The sequence below is a fragment of the Hesperophylax consimilis genome, chromosome 14, assembly GCF_061612785.1.
Source record: "Hesperophylax consimilis isolate HC1 chromosome 14, BYU_Hcon_1.0, whole genome shotgun sequence".
Lineage (NCBI taxonomy): Eukaryota > Metazoa > Arthropoda > Insecta > Trichoptera > Limnephilidae > Hesperophylax > Hesperophylax consimilis.
The window spans coordinates 16,366,150-16,380,434 of NC_142849.1; the positions used below are offsets into that span (position 1 = coordinate 16,366,150).

General features: G+C 32.9%; 1 protein-coding gene across 2 annotated transcripts in view; it reads left to right on the top strand.

Moving 5' to 3' along the window:
* The first annotated feature begins 10,584 nt into the window (after nt 1-10,584).
* Tl (toll like receptor) overlaps nt 10,585-14,285 on the top strand; it is a 454,990-nt gene continuing 451,289 nt past the window's right edge. For both annotated transcript variants that reach the window (XM_089639570.1, XM_089639571.1), the window contains exon 1: nt 10,585-11,069. The gene's annotated coding sequence lies outside the window, so the exon portion shown is untranslated. The remainder of the gene's footprint in view (nt 11,070-14,285) is intronic.

The window sequence follows — 14,285 nt, forward strand, 5'->3', positions numbered from 1 at the left end:
TTTACCTAGAAACTTCCTTAAAACGTTCAATTTTCTAAAAGAAGTTTTTTTTCTTTTGTACTTCTAAAATCATGTAGAATCACCCCCTAAAGTTAGTTTACTCTACCCCCGGACACCTGCATAATATTAATGTAAGAAAAATAATGTTACATAATACATAACATCTTATTTTGAAAATATTACACATTTAAGTATATAATAATATTTATTTATAATATATATTATAACGTTTATTTATTAATAAGATAAATGAACAATATTATAATATGTTTAAATGTGGAATAATTTTAACATAAGATTTTACGTATTGTTGTTGTATTATGTAAAACAATTTTTGTTGCATTGGTATTATATAGGTGTTCATTTCGTTGTATAGTTAGTTATTCGTGGGGGTATCTGGGTTATACTTATGCATGTAATGTCTGTGTTCCCCATACCTCTATTAGATAATTTAGATGGGAGTGGATTAAGCTAAATATAACCCCCACTCTACTTTTGTTGGTAGGAGACGAACTATTGTACCAAATACATCAATTAGTGGAATATTTTTATTTTAGTTTTCTATTTGCTATATAAAGTTAAGATGTTTGTCAATATGTCGGCACAGATATTTGTCACTACGTAGACTGTTTAAGTTTCTTCTTTCTATTTGTAAGGGTTCACGTCATATCTGCTCTGTTTCGATTATCTACGTAAAAACCGCACAAGATAACCACCTGCTCCTTAGTAACCGTAGAACATGGGACAGCTACATCCAAGGAAGTGAGGAGGGAAAATAGATTGAGAAGATGGAGGTTGGGAAGCATCTGGCTATAATTTTCAAGCAAACGTTTTGATTCTGTTTGTTGATTTTTCACCAGTACGATACCAGGTTATGACGGAGGGTTATTTTATATTATAATATTGAACAATATAAACAGATTTTAGCCATTGATTTCTTTATGATGCTCTTCCGCACCATCATTTCTTTATTGAATTACATCATAACTTCAATATCTCCGGGCGGTTACTTGATCAAAAACATAACTATAACGGTAATATCCAATTGCTCAAAGTGGTGCAAACACAAGGCGGCATAATATGTAGATAATACCCATAGACGACGTGACGTGGCTACTAGAGTGGCAGGTAGAAATGGCCTTTGGTACTCCGACCTTTGACACAGACATAGTGCAACTGGTAATCCGAGGCAATAACTGCGGAGCCGGGGTCGTCCCTATGCGGGCGCATTTAAAGCAGTCGGCTCCGGGCGCCGGATTGTCAAGGACCCAAGCCGCTGATAATACCTAACAGTACTAACACATCGCCCTTGAGATTATTTTTCACAAAAACGCGGTACAAAAATATGATCATCCGAATATTATTGATTAAAATGATCAGCTACCGGTTTTGATAAGGGGCGTCAAAATTTTACTCGCATCTGGCGCCGTTTCATTCAGAGGCCGGTCAGGACATTGTCAGGAGGGATACAGCTATATATACTCGTATATGAGGGTAAGAAGAGCATGTTAGGTACAAACAAATAATATTAAAGAGGACATGTTTGAATGTATTTGCGCACACCTATATTATCGAAAGTTTCAAAAAAGTTAATCGACCTATTTTGAAAGAAAATGAATGAGATTATTTTATCATAAATATGTGAATTTGTTGATAGTATAATTAATTAGTGTAGCTCTTGATTCCCCCAGCCAACAACACCTTAAGTTAGGATGGAGTTACATACACATCCCAAAATACGTTTTTCTTAATACATTTATTAAAGCATAAAATGTATATTTTAGTTTTCTGTTTTTGCAAGATTTTCATTTGTAATATTAAAACTTAACTTATAAATAAATAAGTCTAAATATTTAATTACTTGATCACATTCTAGAGAATTTCAGTATTTTTTTACTATTAACACCCTATCTAATATTTAAATTTAAAAATTTTTAAAATTGTTAACCTTTTATCAATGTCAAAAGAATGATTCGTTTCAAAATATGGTTTTGCTAATTCAGGATTATTAATATTACGTACTCAAACATCTTTGGTATGCCTTAATTCCAGTATTAAAATTTCTAGAATTCTTAGCTATTTAGAAAAGTTAAAATCATTACAAATTAAGTTTATTTAAAATATCATCCTTAGCCTCATTATTTAACAAGCCAGCCCCAGGCCAGCCTCTGGATCCAATGCCAAGGAGCTTGCAGGTCTGCCAGTTTCTTGAAGGTTGTCATAATTTCGCATAAAATAGTATTTATTTTATAAGTATTAGCTATCAAAGAAAACCAGATTTTTTTCTCAGAATTTTTATTAGCTTAAGATGTATTTTGATTAAAAATACAGATAAAATATTAATATTCATAATTATTATTATCATACTCATCATTAAAACAACGCTAAGCTGTTTGAAAATTAGGTGGGTTCTTAGAATTTTGTTTTAACCTTTCAGCCCACTTGTAGAAGTTAATTGGAAAGTTTTCAAGATTATAAATAGAAAAATAAAATATATCAACTTAGTAATTATTAATTTTCACATGTAGCAAAAACTAATTAATATTAGGGTAAACATAATTATAAAAATTAGAATAACTTTATTTTTAACACCACTGTATTGTATATATTTTCAATATATAAACCAACCAGTTCACACTGAAACTTCATCGTGGTTATACAAAATATATTTATTAATTTTAACCTTTATCAGGGTTATATTAAAAAAAATATGTAGTAATTTTACCTAGACGCCATTGCTTTACTTAAATGACGTATTAATAATAAACCGTCTCTACAGTTATGATTCGAGATTTTCACGGCCAAAAGAATTATAGTGATTTATGGGTTTCTTATATTGGGGTGTTATGCCATGTTGCGTTACCGCGTTTAGCCGACGTTTACCCCGATCGCCACATCTGCCATGATGATGGACACTGTAATGCTATCCAAAAGGTTGGCTAAAAAGGAGGTAACTCAACAAGGCATAATACCCCAAAAATAAATCACCATATAACGTCTCTACAGTTATTTTTAAATACGTTTAAAATCGTCCTTGAGTGGTAGGTGAGTGTCTCCGAAGAATCAAATAAATAAATATTACATGTTTGTTAAATAAATTAACATTATATTTTGACTAAAGTAGATTTAAACAGAATGTAAGAACGAATGTTCTATACATCTTTGGAAAAAATTCTCTTTTGTTGACTATGTAACATGAAGCTTAATTAGGCTATAGGTAGGTACGTGTGATTCCCAAAGTGATCAATTCCGCATTGGTCTGGCCACCCTTTGAAAGGCTTCACCCATCGACATGGAATTAACGAGGTTGGCAGTGGAAGCCTAATAAAGTTGCACAAAACGCAAACTTTATATTCTAAACAACAATTGAAAAAGGGTTTAAGGATTGAGTTTTTTTTTCATTCATTGTTAATGCAATTGACTAATGAATTGCGATAATACACAAAGGAAGAAAGCATCAATAATTTCTTCGAAACATCACACAAGATCCAATCCTTTCTGAGGTCCTGTTTTGAAGGTCAAATTTAATCAAGAAGAATCGAAATTCTGCTTTAAAGGTTGGGAAAGGAAATGGGGGTTGTTTTTCAAAATCTGATGTAGACATTCGCCGTCATTCTGTTTGAAGAACAAGTGTGCGAAATTACATAAATTATGTGCATCTAACGGTAGATTTATATAAAAAATAGCCACAGACATCATTGTTTATTTTATTGACTGAGCATGGCGTACCCTTGTTTTAACTCGAGCGCTTTGAATTTCATCTGTGTGTTCCGGTCAATCCTGTCAACATACCTTTTAACCCGGAATAATCAACATAACGTGAGGTCTACAGTATACATAACCACTGAACGGACAACTTATTGTTATAAGATATGTTGAAAGTACAATAAATGTTTTTTTAAATTTTGAATTTGCATCCAAATTCAAGCGTTAAAAAAGGTAAATAATCAGTTCTTAATCCGTTCATTATAGCACTACACTACACAAGCAAGACACTTTTAAAATTGATTTACCCATATGTGCATACAAACACGTTCAACGGGACGTAACATTTAACTGAAAATTGCCATTACTATAGATTTGAGCCTAAAGTACTGGGAAAGCCCAAAGTTCATAGGGCCGGCGTAATTATAGAGTCAACAAATTAATATTACGGGAAAACACACAACACAGGTATTTCCAAAAATAACCGATTGCTGAAAATTTACACTGTTCCGATAACTTTTCTTTTAACTTTTGAAGGTTACCCAGCAATAAAGTATATCTTTGAATTCTGTAGAACTTTTTTATTATTAAAACAGAAGCAAGACAAAAATATGGCGTACGGATGAGCTTCTGAATAGTTTCCTATGAATACAAAACAATCTGGCTGAAATAGGCTTCTGCGTCCCGGATAATTTCAGACACAGGCTTATAATTCTTCCCAGCTGCAGAACGAACTTATGTACCAATGGTGATAAATTTGAAGTTATTAATATTTTACTTTAAAGTTTAAACTATAAAAATGTCCAAGGGATTTTAGTGTTTACAACTCAATTTAGCACACTTTGGCCGGCCCGGTCAGAGCGGTTAGTATGAGCCTTATATCGCACCCCTGGGCAGACTTACTAGTTTTAAATGCCTCGTAGGAAAAATAGATCCCACACACCCCACACCTTAAATAAGTGTGTGATAAGGGTTCTTCATCTTTATCTGCTAACTGTAAATATTTTTTAGTAATTTTTATTTGCATAATCTTCTATATAAATAAAAATGTAAATGTTTGTTCAAAATCTTAGATTGCTTTGAAGTTTTTACTCAACGTTGCATTCGAATACGCGCATGTTTTGTATATACATAATATATATATATTTAATAGATATCACCTGTGACAGGTGAAAACAGGTAAAAATATGCTTTGTTTTCACCTGTGACCGGTAGAAATAGCGCCATCTATTGTACGTAAAAGCAACACAAGCTATTGTTTATCTATATGCGCATACAGACTGATCCACAGCAATGCGTGGTGGGGTACAGCTATTAAATAAATAAAATAAATTTCATCCAGTCATTTTGATGTAGACGGAGAGCTAATCTAGTGCTTGCTATATTAGTAGTAATACTGCCTTTACTAGCGCAATTCACCCAAAATTGGTCCGAGATGGTCATTATACGATTAAGGCTACCTTTTATAGTCATACTGGTGTGCTGTGGGCCTTAACTAAGTGCTAGTTTATTGCAGGCGTAAAGAGCGGCTATTCTAAAATTAGTGCTGTCATTAACCCCAATGCGTAAGTACCTGACCACTCTATTTGGGGGTTGAGTTAAGTCATCCATTTTTTTCTCACGAATAATTGGACATCCTATTTAGCCACTTCCTACCCCCGTTTTAATCCCGTCTTATTTATTTTCGCCTCATGACATTCCACAAATGGAATTCCATTTTCTCAGAATCTTGTATTCTCGTGTAAAACTTAGGTCATCATAATTATTTACATAGCTTAGTTACCCTACTAGGCTACTTAGGCAACTTAACTTATACTAGCATACCTCTTCAAACACAAAACTGCTTTTGACAATGTCAAAACTGCTCGTGATACTAGAACCAAAGGACATATGTAATCTCTTACGAATCCCTTTCGCTAGAACAACTTTTGGCCAGAGAAATTTTAGATATTTTGCAACAAGGCTATACAATGCTCTCCCACTAGCCATTAGACTGAACACAATTTTTTTTAAATATAAAACAGACACCAAGTCTTGGATCATCAGCCAAGACAGATCCAAGATCAAAAATTTTATAAAAACCCCTTGATAAGTGTGTACTCCAACTAGATGCTGATGTCATTAACTTCCATTTATTATTTCATTAACAATTTTATCTTAACTTAGATCATAAATAATGAAGGTGAAGTGGTTGACCAGCATCCCGGCAAGGCTAAATGGAAATATTGCTATATATGTTATCTTAGGTTATACTGCTTATATTAACTTCCATTTATTATTTCATTAACTATTTTATCTTAACTTAGATCATAAATAATGAAGGTGAAGTGGTTTACCAGCATCCCGGCAAGGCTAAATGGAAATATTGTTATCTTAGGTTATACTGCTTATATTAACTTCCATTTAGTATTTCATTAACTATTTTATCTTTACTAAGATCATAAATAATGAAGGTGAAGTGGTTGATCAACATCCCGGAAAGGCTAAAGCGTTTAATTTCTATATGCTACCGTATCTTTTTTATGATTTTTCTGAATCAAACATTCGTTTGTGAATCGCTGATATTGTCTTCAGTAATTAGATTTATAAATATGTTTATATTTTTTAATATTACACTAAAACTTTCATATCGGCAATTTTTCGCAGCTGACCTACAGCTCGACAACAATAATGAATAATTTTATGACTGTCATTTCCATAAAAGTCTTGCGTCGAACTTTTTGATATACCTATACATATGAACAGCTCCTCGGAGCATACGTAATAAAAATAAATATATGTAGGCAAGTACATACGGGTACGTCTGTCTATACCCGCATTACTAATGATAGCGCATTGCGTCTACTCTTTCATTATTTTATTTTCTCCTCTCTTTACTAACGTAGGGTGTATACGACATACAACATAGTATTGACGTAGGCATTACGTGCTAAGTACTAACCCGCTGAAATGGGGAGAAAAATAGCACAATAATCAATGGGACATTTGACGCACAATCTGTTTTATTACTTACTAGCATATAAGCTAGTTATTGTATATAAGCCTTTCAGAATACATTCTCTAAATGATAATGAAAACCCTATCAAACTCCTTTACATAGTTTAGAAGAACTAAGCACACAAACAAACAGACACGGATAGTGACTTTGATTTATACTATTTAGAGATGCTTAGTGATAAATTAAGTTTTAATTGTCTCATTGTATAATCTTTAAATACTCGTAATATTGAGTCTTTTTATTATTATTAGTATCTGTATTCCTTTACAGGGCTTACAATTTTGTTCATATGCACCTCCCCATCCAATAATTTCATACTGAATTAATGACTGGACTAGCGCGTAATATATTTTTTTAAGGCGATGCACTACGTCGTGTAATATTTTAAATTGAGCCGCTATCAATAAAAACCCTTACGTAGATGGCGATAAGGTTTAAATTCCCGCTTAACACCATCCGCCTGTTTTGATTTATGCAAGAAAAAAACTTGGCCAAAAAGTGCCTTTTATTTTATTTTGTAGATGTTCAGGTATAAATATTATTTTTTTTTCGATCATTTTATAAATAACTTAATTTTCCACATTATACAATAAAACCATAACCGACAAAGGGTTCGTAAGTATGAGATTTTGAACTTTAAAGCAGCTTTCATAGGCATTATACATTATTTTTTTCTGGGCTTATAAAAACGCTTATCTAAAAAATACTCGATTATTTCAAAGGCCAAGATGTATTCTACTCGCAGTATTTAATTAAAGCATCTAAAACATTTCTAGGCGACCAAAATTTTTAAACCAAAAATACATGATTTTGCATTACTACATATGGCATCGCCTTAAATTATCTAACTTAAGAATATTTCTTAATCTAATATAAATATATATATATTTTTTTTTATTGGCAATTTTTTTGATACATACAGGTACATATATAATTATACAAAACATAAGACAGTAACAAAAAATTCCCACAAAGGCGAAGCCTGTGCGTGGGTAAGTTATGATTTCAAAACAGCGGTGGTTAAGATTATACACGGTGTCCGGAAACTCGTAGTACAAGCGGGAAACTGGAGAATCTACACCACATGGGGAACCCAAAAAACATAAAGTTTTTTGATTTGAGCATTTTCAAAAAAAAAAAAAAAAACCAAAAAAAAAATATTTTTCGGCTATTTTAGGGTTAAAGTTTTTTCTGGTGTTTAGGGTTGAATAACAGATGTTTTAACCCTGCAGAGCAGAAATATTTTATGATTACACCGGGTTAAATGAAGGGTGATTTCAAAATAATGCTTCAAATCCGAGTTTCTTCATTTGTTTTACTTTCAAATAGTTTTAATTAGTTGGGTACTTTGATCTTCAGTAATAATTTATAAGAATTTGATTAAAAAAAAAAAAAAAAAAAAAAAAAATCAACTTCAAACTCGATTTACTCGATAACGAAAGCTCAAATAAAAAAAAAATAAACTACAAAATCGACTCCAAATGTGATGTAGATTCACCAGTTTCCCGCTTGTACTACGAGTTTCCGGACACCCTGTATATAAATTAATTTCCTAAAGCGCTTAACAAGTTTATATAAATATGTGTTTGTTCCATTTCATTTGTTGGTTTATAATTACACCGAGGTACTTTACTCAGTTGCTTGGTTTAAAATGGTACATGAGCCATTACAGATAGTTTTGTTGCATTTTTTATGGTGTATAATTATTTCAACGTTTGGGTATGTTTTGATTGTATTAATTGAGAACGGAATACAATGAGTTTTTTGTCATTAATTAAGAGGATATAACAAAGACCTGCAGTCCCGTTTTGACCAGATTTTTAATAAATTAACAGTATTTCGTATCAGTGAGTTTCTCCGCGAATGAAAGTACCTACTCGTATACCCAGAGCGGTGGTCATAATCTGTGCTGAGTTACTTATTTTTGACACAGTCAATTTTAAAATATTTCATCACCTTCGTAATCTTAACATATAGAAATCACGGTTCCATGATAACTCAACACAGTGACAATTCAACACGCTTTTAAAAAGTGATATAAAGTCATTAGAAACGATGAATTTTTTTAATCTAATCTAATCTAACCTAACCTAACCTAACCTACATAACCCAGTTAATAAAGTTTTTGTTTCATCGCTTTCCATGACTTGTGATGATTATCATTGTGATCAGTGTTTAATCAGTGTTTAATGCTTCAATCAGTGTTTAATGCAGCAGCACGGCTCATAACCGGGGTTTCAAAATATTCACACATTTCAGAACACCTTCGTAACCTTCACTGGCTCAAGTGCCCTGAAAGAATCCAGTACAAACTGTGCTGGGTGGTGTTTAAATCCATCAATGAAATGGCCCCACCCTACATCTCTGAACTATGCGTCCCGGAAAACACTGGTCTGAGGCAGTCAACGCTTAGATCAGCAACATCATCAGCTGTAGGCAGACTGATAGAACCTAAGCGCAAGCCAAATACTAAGTTTGGTGATCGCGCTTTCGGAGTATCTGGGCCGAAGGCTTGGAATAAACTCCCTCCGGAACTAAGATCCATAACAAGTCCAACAGAATTCAGGTCTAAACTGAAAACTTACCTTTTTGAGCTGTCGTACCCTTAAATTAAATATACCATTCCTAAGAGAAAGTCCAGTTGTATTCAATTTTTCAATAAAGTCCTAAATCCTGTATCTAAATTCCGCCAATAAACAATTCGATAATATTAATAGTGTTAATCTCAAGTGACCTACCAGGTAAGTATTGTACTGTATATTTTCTCCATAAGTAGTTAAGTAAGAACATAGATTATAAGTTTGTACAGCGCCCTTGAGGTGATTTTGCACAAAAACGGCGCTATACAAGTCATCCAATTATTATTATTATTATTATTATTATTTATGATTTATCCGGTTACCAAAAATCACGTGTCATTTTATTCGTGCCCGCTAATCTCCGAAACCGCATAACCGATTTCAATGAAATTTTTGGAATTTGTATGGTTAGTTCCAGCTTGAAATATAGGTTACTTTTGGACGTTGTGGAGCTGTTGTCGAGATCTAAAAATTTAATTTTTTTTAAATTCATATATCTCATTCAAAAATACATACAACCACAAATATATTGGCCGAAAAACGTCTGCCCGGGCCCACTTGTAAATCTTTATTACATCTATATAATTAAAATCCTAATGTTCGTTTCTTAAAAATCTTAAATCTCCGATTGCTTTGAAATTTTGACACAATGTTGAATTCGAATACGCGTGTGTTTTTATATACCAATATTAAATAGATGTTACCTACACCATCTGTTGAACAAACATGTTTTTTTTTTAAAGCGCCTTTTGTTAGACGTAAAAGCAACACGCGCTATTGTTTCACAGACAGACTGAGCAACAGTAACGCGTGGCGGGGTATAGCTAGTCATAAATAAAAATTCTATGAAATTGTAATACTATAATGGTTTAAGATCTCAGCAGGTAGTGAAGTTGTGCAAACATAAAGAAACAAACGTTGAAGGTTCACGAACTCTCACGTCTAATAAATCCAAGGAGACGTGCTAGCTATTATCCTTACCTATCTGAAAGTACACTAAACTTACTCTTGTGTAAAACCACTACCTACGTCATAGGAATATTTTTGCTCAATTCGAAACAATTCAATCACGACGTAAATAAAACATCAGTTGCAAAAAAAAATGTAAATAATAAAAACCTGTTCTATTAATATTGCATGTCGCATAAAAATTACCTGGCTTTACCGCACATCTCATCTTAAAAGAGAGAGAGAAATGATTGATTGTCTCGCTCTAAAACTCGAACGCCGATTGGAGCCGAACAATCCCGAACGCTGCTGTCAGAATGCTTCGTGGAATTTATTCAGTCACGTCAGGGCGTCTCGAAAGGTGGTTTCCACGCTAGACTGTTCTTGTTTCTATCAAATTCAAAATACGTCGTTGGTTATTCGAACTTTCCGAAAAGTTCGAAAGTGTTCGATTTTAAAAAACATAGACAAATCAATTGTTGCTTGCAATCTTTCGTTTGTTATCGTTTTTTCAAGCGGTTTCCCGCGAGTTTTTACTAGTTTTTGACGAAGGTTATGATGACAAATAAATTCTGTTGTGAGGTTGCCAGTATTTGATAATCTGTGTGTGAAATAATAATAGTGTGATCCGTTTGCCTGTAGTGTTTTCTCTTGTGGAACTTTTAAACTAGATTCTGCACAATGGTGTGAAGGAACAGATATCGCATTCACATTGTTTGCAAGAAGCCTCGAATCTCGCTGTTGATTGTACCTGTATTGTATTATTGTGAACCGGATTCGTTTGTGACAGTGAACCTAGCTCGACCCACGAATTTCTGCGGTGCCTCCGAGAAAAACAGGTATGTTTACACCTTTATACTTCAGTAAACAGGTACAACTGTGCAAATTATGTCTAGTCTTTACAAAAATTGCTAAAATCAACATTATTTTTCTTAGAACGTATTTCTCTTTTCAATTATTTTGATAGCCCTGTGTAATGCTTTGCATAAATAGGTTTCGAAAATAATATTCAAATGCTTTTTCTTTCCATTCACTTTATTTAATTATGCTTTGTTATCTTTTGCTTCCGTATTGTGAACATTGGTAATCTGTGTTTAAATAAGTAAAATAGTATGTTTTAAAAATGATTTCCCTCCATTAGTGGGCAAAATAGAAAACGAGGATTCATTATAATATTAAAAGTTAATAAATATTTATTTACCAATATTAGACGTAAAACCAACATTAGATAACAATTTTAAATCAACAATAATACACAATAATTGGTCTATGAAACCTTCTTTCTCTATAATATTATAATGGTGAAGTTGTTCAATATCGGAGAGTAATTTTATAACCTGGCAACATTGAATTCAAAGTAAATATTCGGGATCGCTGGCCACACTTAATTAAACTAATTTAAATGGTTGTCATCCCAAACAAGGAAAGCGAATTTTCATTTCACTTAATTATATATAATTAAATTATTTTTTCCCAAATGCAGATAATTGCCTTTTATAGTAATTAGTGAATCAAAAGATTTAATTTAAAAAAAAGTATTAAGCGTGGCCAGTGATCCCGAATAATTAACTAATTCAATTATTTTCGGTGATGAATAAGTACTTACAGTATTATTTCCATAATACTATAATTTCTAGACATTTTTTGTCTCTTTGTAAACCTATTTTTTATAACTTTTATTTCTTGGAATATTATTTGTTGTATCTTTATTTTGTCTATTATTATTTTAATTATTTCTTTCTCATGTTCTAAATTATTCATGATGTCAAAATTATGCCACATATACTTATGTAAAAGCCCCACGGGGGGAAAATTAAAAAAATTAAATTTAAAAAAAACACCTTTTAGGGTTTTAGCCACTTAGAAGTGGTCTTCATATAGGGAACGTGGTACCTTCGATGGTGATGATAATCAAGCGCAACCTTTGATTGGAAACTATAACACTTCACTTTAATAATGATTACACCTGTTAAGTGTACTTATTGTGCTTACTAAACTGATAAAGGTCTGATTATAATAATATGTTTTATCTACTCCGTAGGTTTCTACGTAATAGTAGGTAGCTGCTCGAAAATTATGAGTAGTTGATCTCGGTCGAAACAACTTCTAAACCTTAATTGATCGGATACAATACAAGAAAGATGAACAATATATTAGTAGATGAATACGATGACATTTTTTCTCTTTTAGATTAACATGTAAACGGTTAACATGAAATCATATACGGGTCAATGTGATTTAAATTCACACATCTCAATTAATTGGTCTGGATTGCCTACCTAGAATTCTTCTTCAGTTTGTTTAGTTAATATATAAAATATATGATAGGTTTCGTAGATCTGAAGACAGTAAGAGTTCTAAAATAAATGCAAGTAAATTTTATTTAATTAATTTGTTATTTCACAAATAGCTCATTTACTAAATTTATAGTATATTTGCGGCACGTACCAGAGTGGAAGATACTATCAGTATCGCCCTGGTGTAAGACCACTTGTTTGAAATGGCTTTGCTGTGTTTGATGAACAGATCCGAATAGCCAGGTACTTCCCAACCTTCCTCTTCCTATCTCCTTCCCCTTCCCACTACCTTCAGCCTCTCAACATACTTCAATCTGGGGTGCCATAGTCTCACTGGGTCCAGACGATTGGGAGCAGTTGGAACTCTTGCGCCGTTTCAAAAAATTAAAAATAAAAACTGACTAATAACGCCGCGCCTAACTAGATCTAGGCGCACGCTTCTTGCGTCGTTTTTACATTCCTAATTTCTACATCGTCTCATTCATTTTGTGTGTACTAGATTGCTAATATTGCAAAAAAATTGGTTTTGTATGAAGATTTTCAGGAAATCCGTGTGGTGCACGGTCAAATTGAAATATTCTGAAAATCTGCTTCTACCTGCTTCTACCATTAACATTCGCGTCATTTGTACAAATGCAAAATTATAATTTACATTTAAATTAATTTAAGAATTAAAATTACTAAAACTCTCAGATAGAACACTTATTTCCGACTTGACTTTTACTGTTTAATTTGTTAAAGGAGTTATAGGCAGCCCTGGTATACTGAGTCATCACCTTCAACATACCAACTAGAACTACTCGATCGAAAATCACTTTTAATTGCAACAATAATATCAGGGCTGAGTCAATTAGATTCTCGCTTGTGCCTAGATTACATGCAGTTTGCAATACTTGCAGAAATAGTAGATGCGTTCAATTGCACAGAATACAGTTACAAGAAGGTTATAATAACATACTTTATTAATAATACTCTATAATAAAAATATTAATTAAGGTCAGCATAATACCATTCTTTTGCAAGGGTTCTATGTAGCAAATTTTACTTCATGATTACTGTTTCACTAAACAATTACGTATATCACATGTTTGTAAACGCCCGCGCCCATAAATGGGCGTATAATATAAATACATAAATTCTCCTTACACTCCTATTGCGTATGTTATTTTACTATATAATTCATTGGTTATATATAAATAGAGTTGCAATATCAGTATGAAGTATTGTTAAGTAGGAAGAGGGGTGTGGCGGCTGTAGATGTCGCCCGAATCTTTCCGGCCGCGAACGAACTCATCGAACGAGTCGAAGGTGACCGGCGGCCGCGCTCCGCCACTCAAATGCTCTTAGGCCTAGCACGCACTACGATTGTATTTTTTGCGACACTATTTTAAAATCGTGCTATAATAAATCGCAAAAATAATACTGCGCGCATCGCGATGAAAAATTGCGATGAATTGTTAATTCTCAACATGGATTTCGTACAAATTGCTTGTATTGTTTTGCTTCTTCGGAAGAGGAGGAATAAAAGAACACATAAATACTGGACTCATCCTTTTACAGCAGAAAGATATGTTAAAGGTTTCTTTTATCTGAAATACAATGATCTTCGACAATATCCAAAAATATTCTTTGGCTATTATAGAATGACGATTCAGACATTTGACAAACTATTAAGAATTGTTGGACCTCAAATTGCATACAATAATACTAGATGGCGGAATGCAATCTCAGCTGAAGAAAGGTTGTCAGGTAGCGATT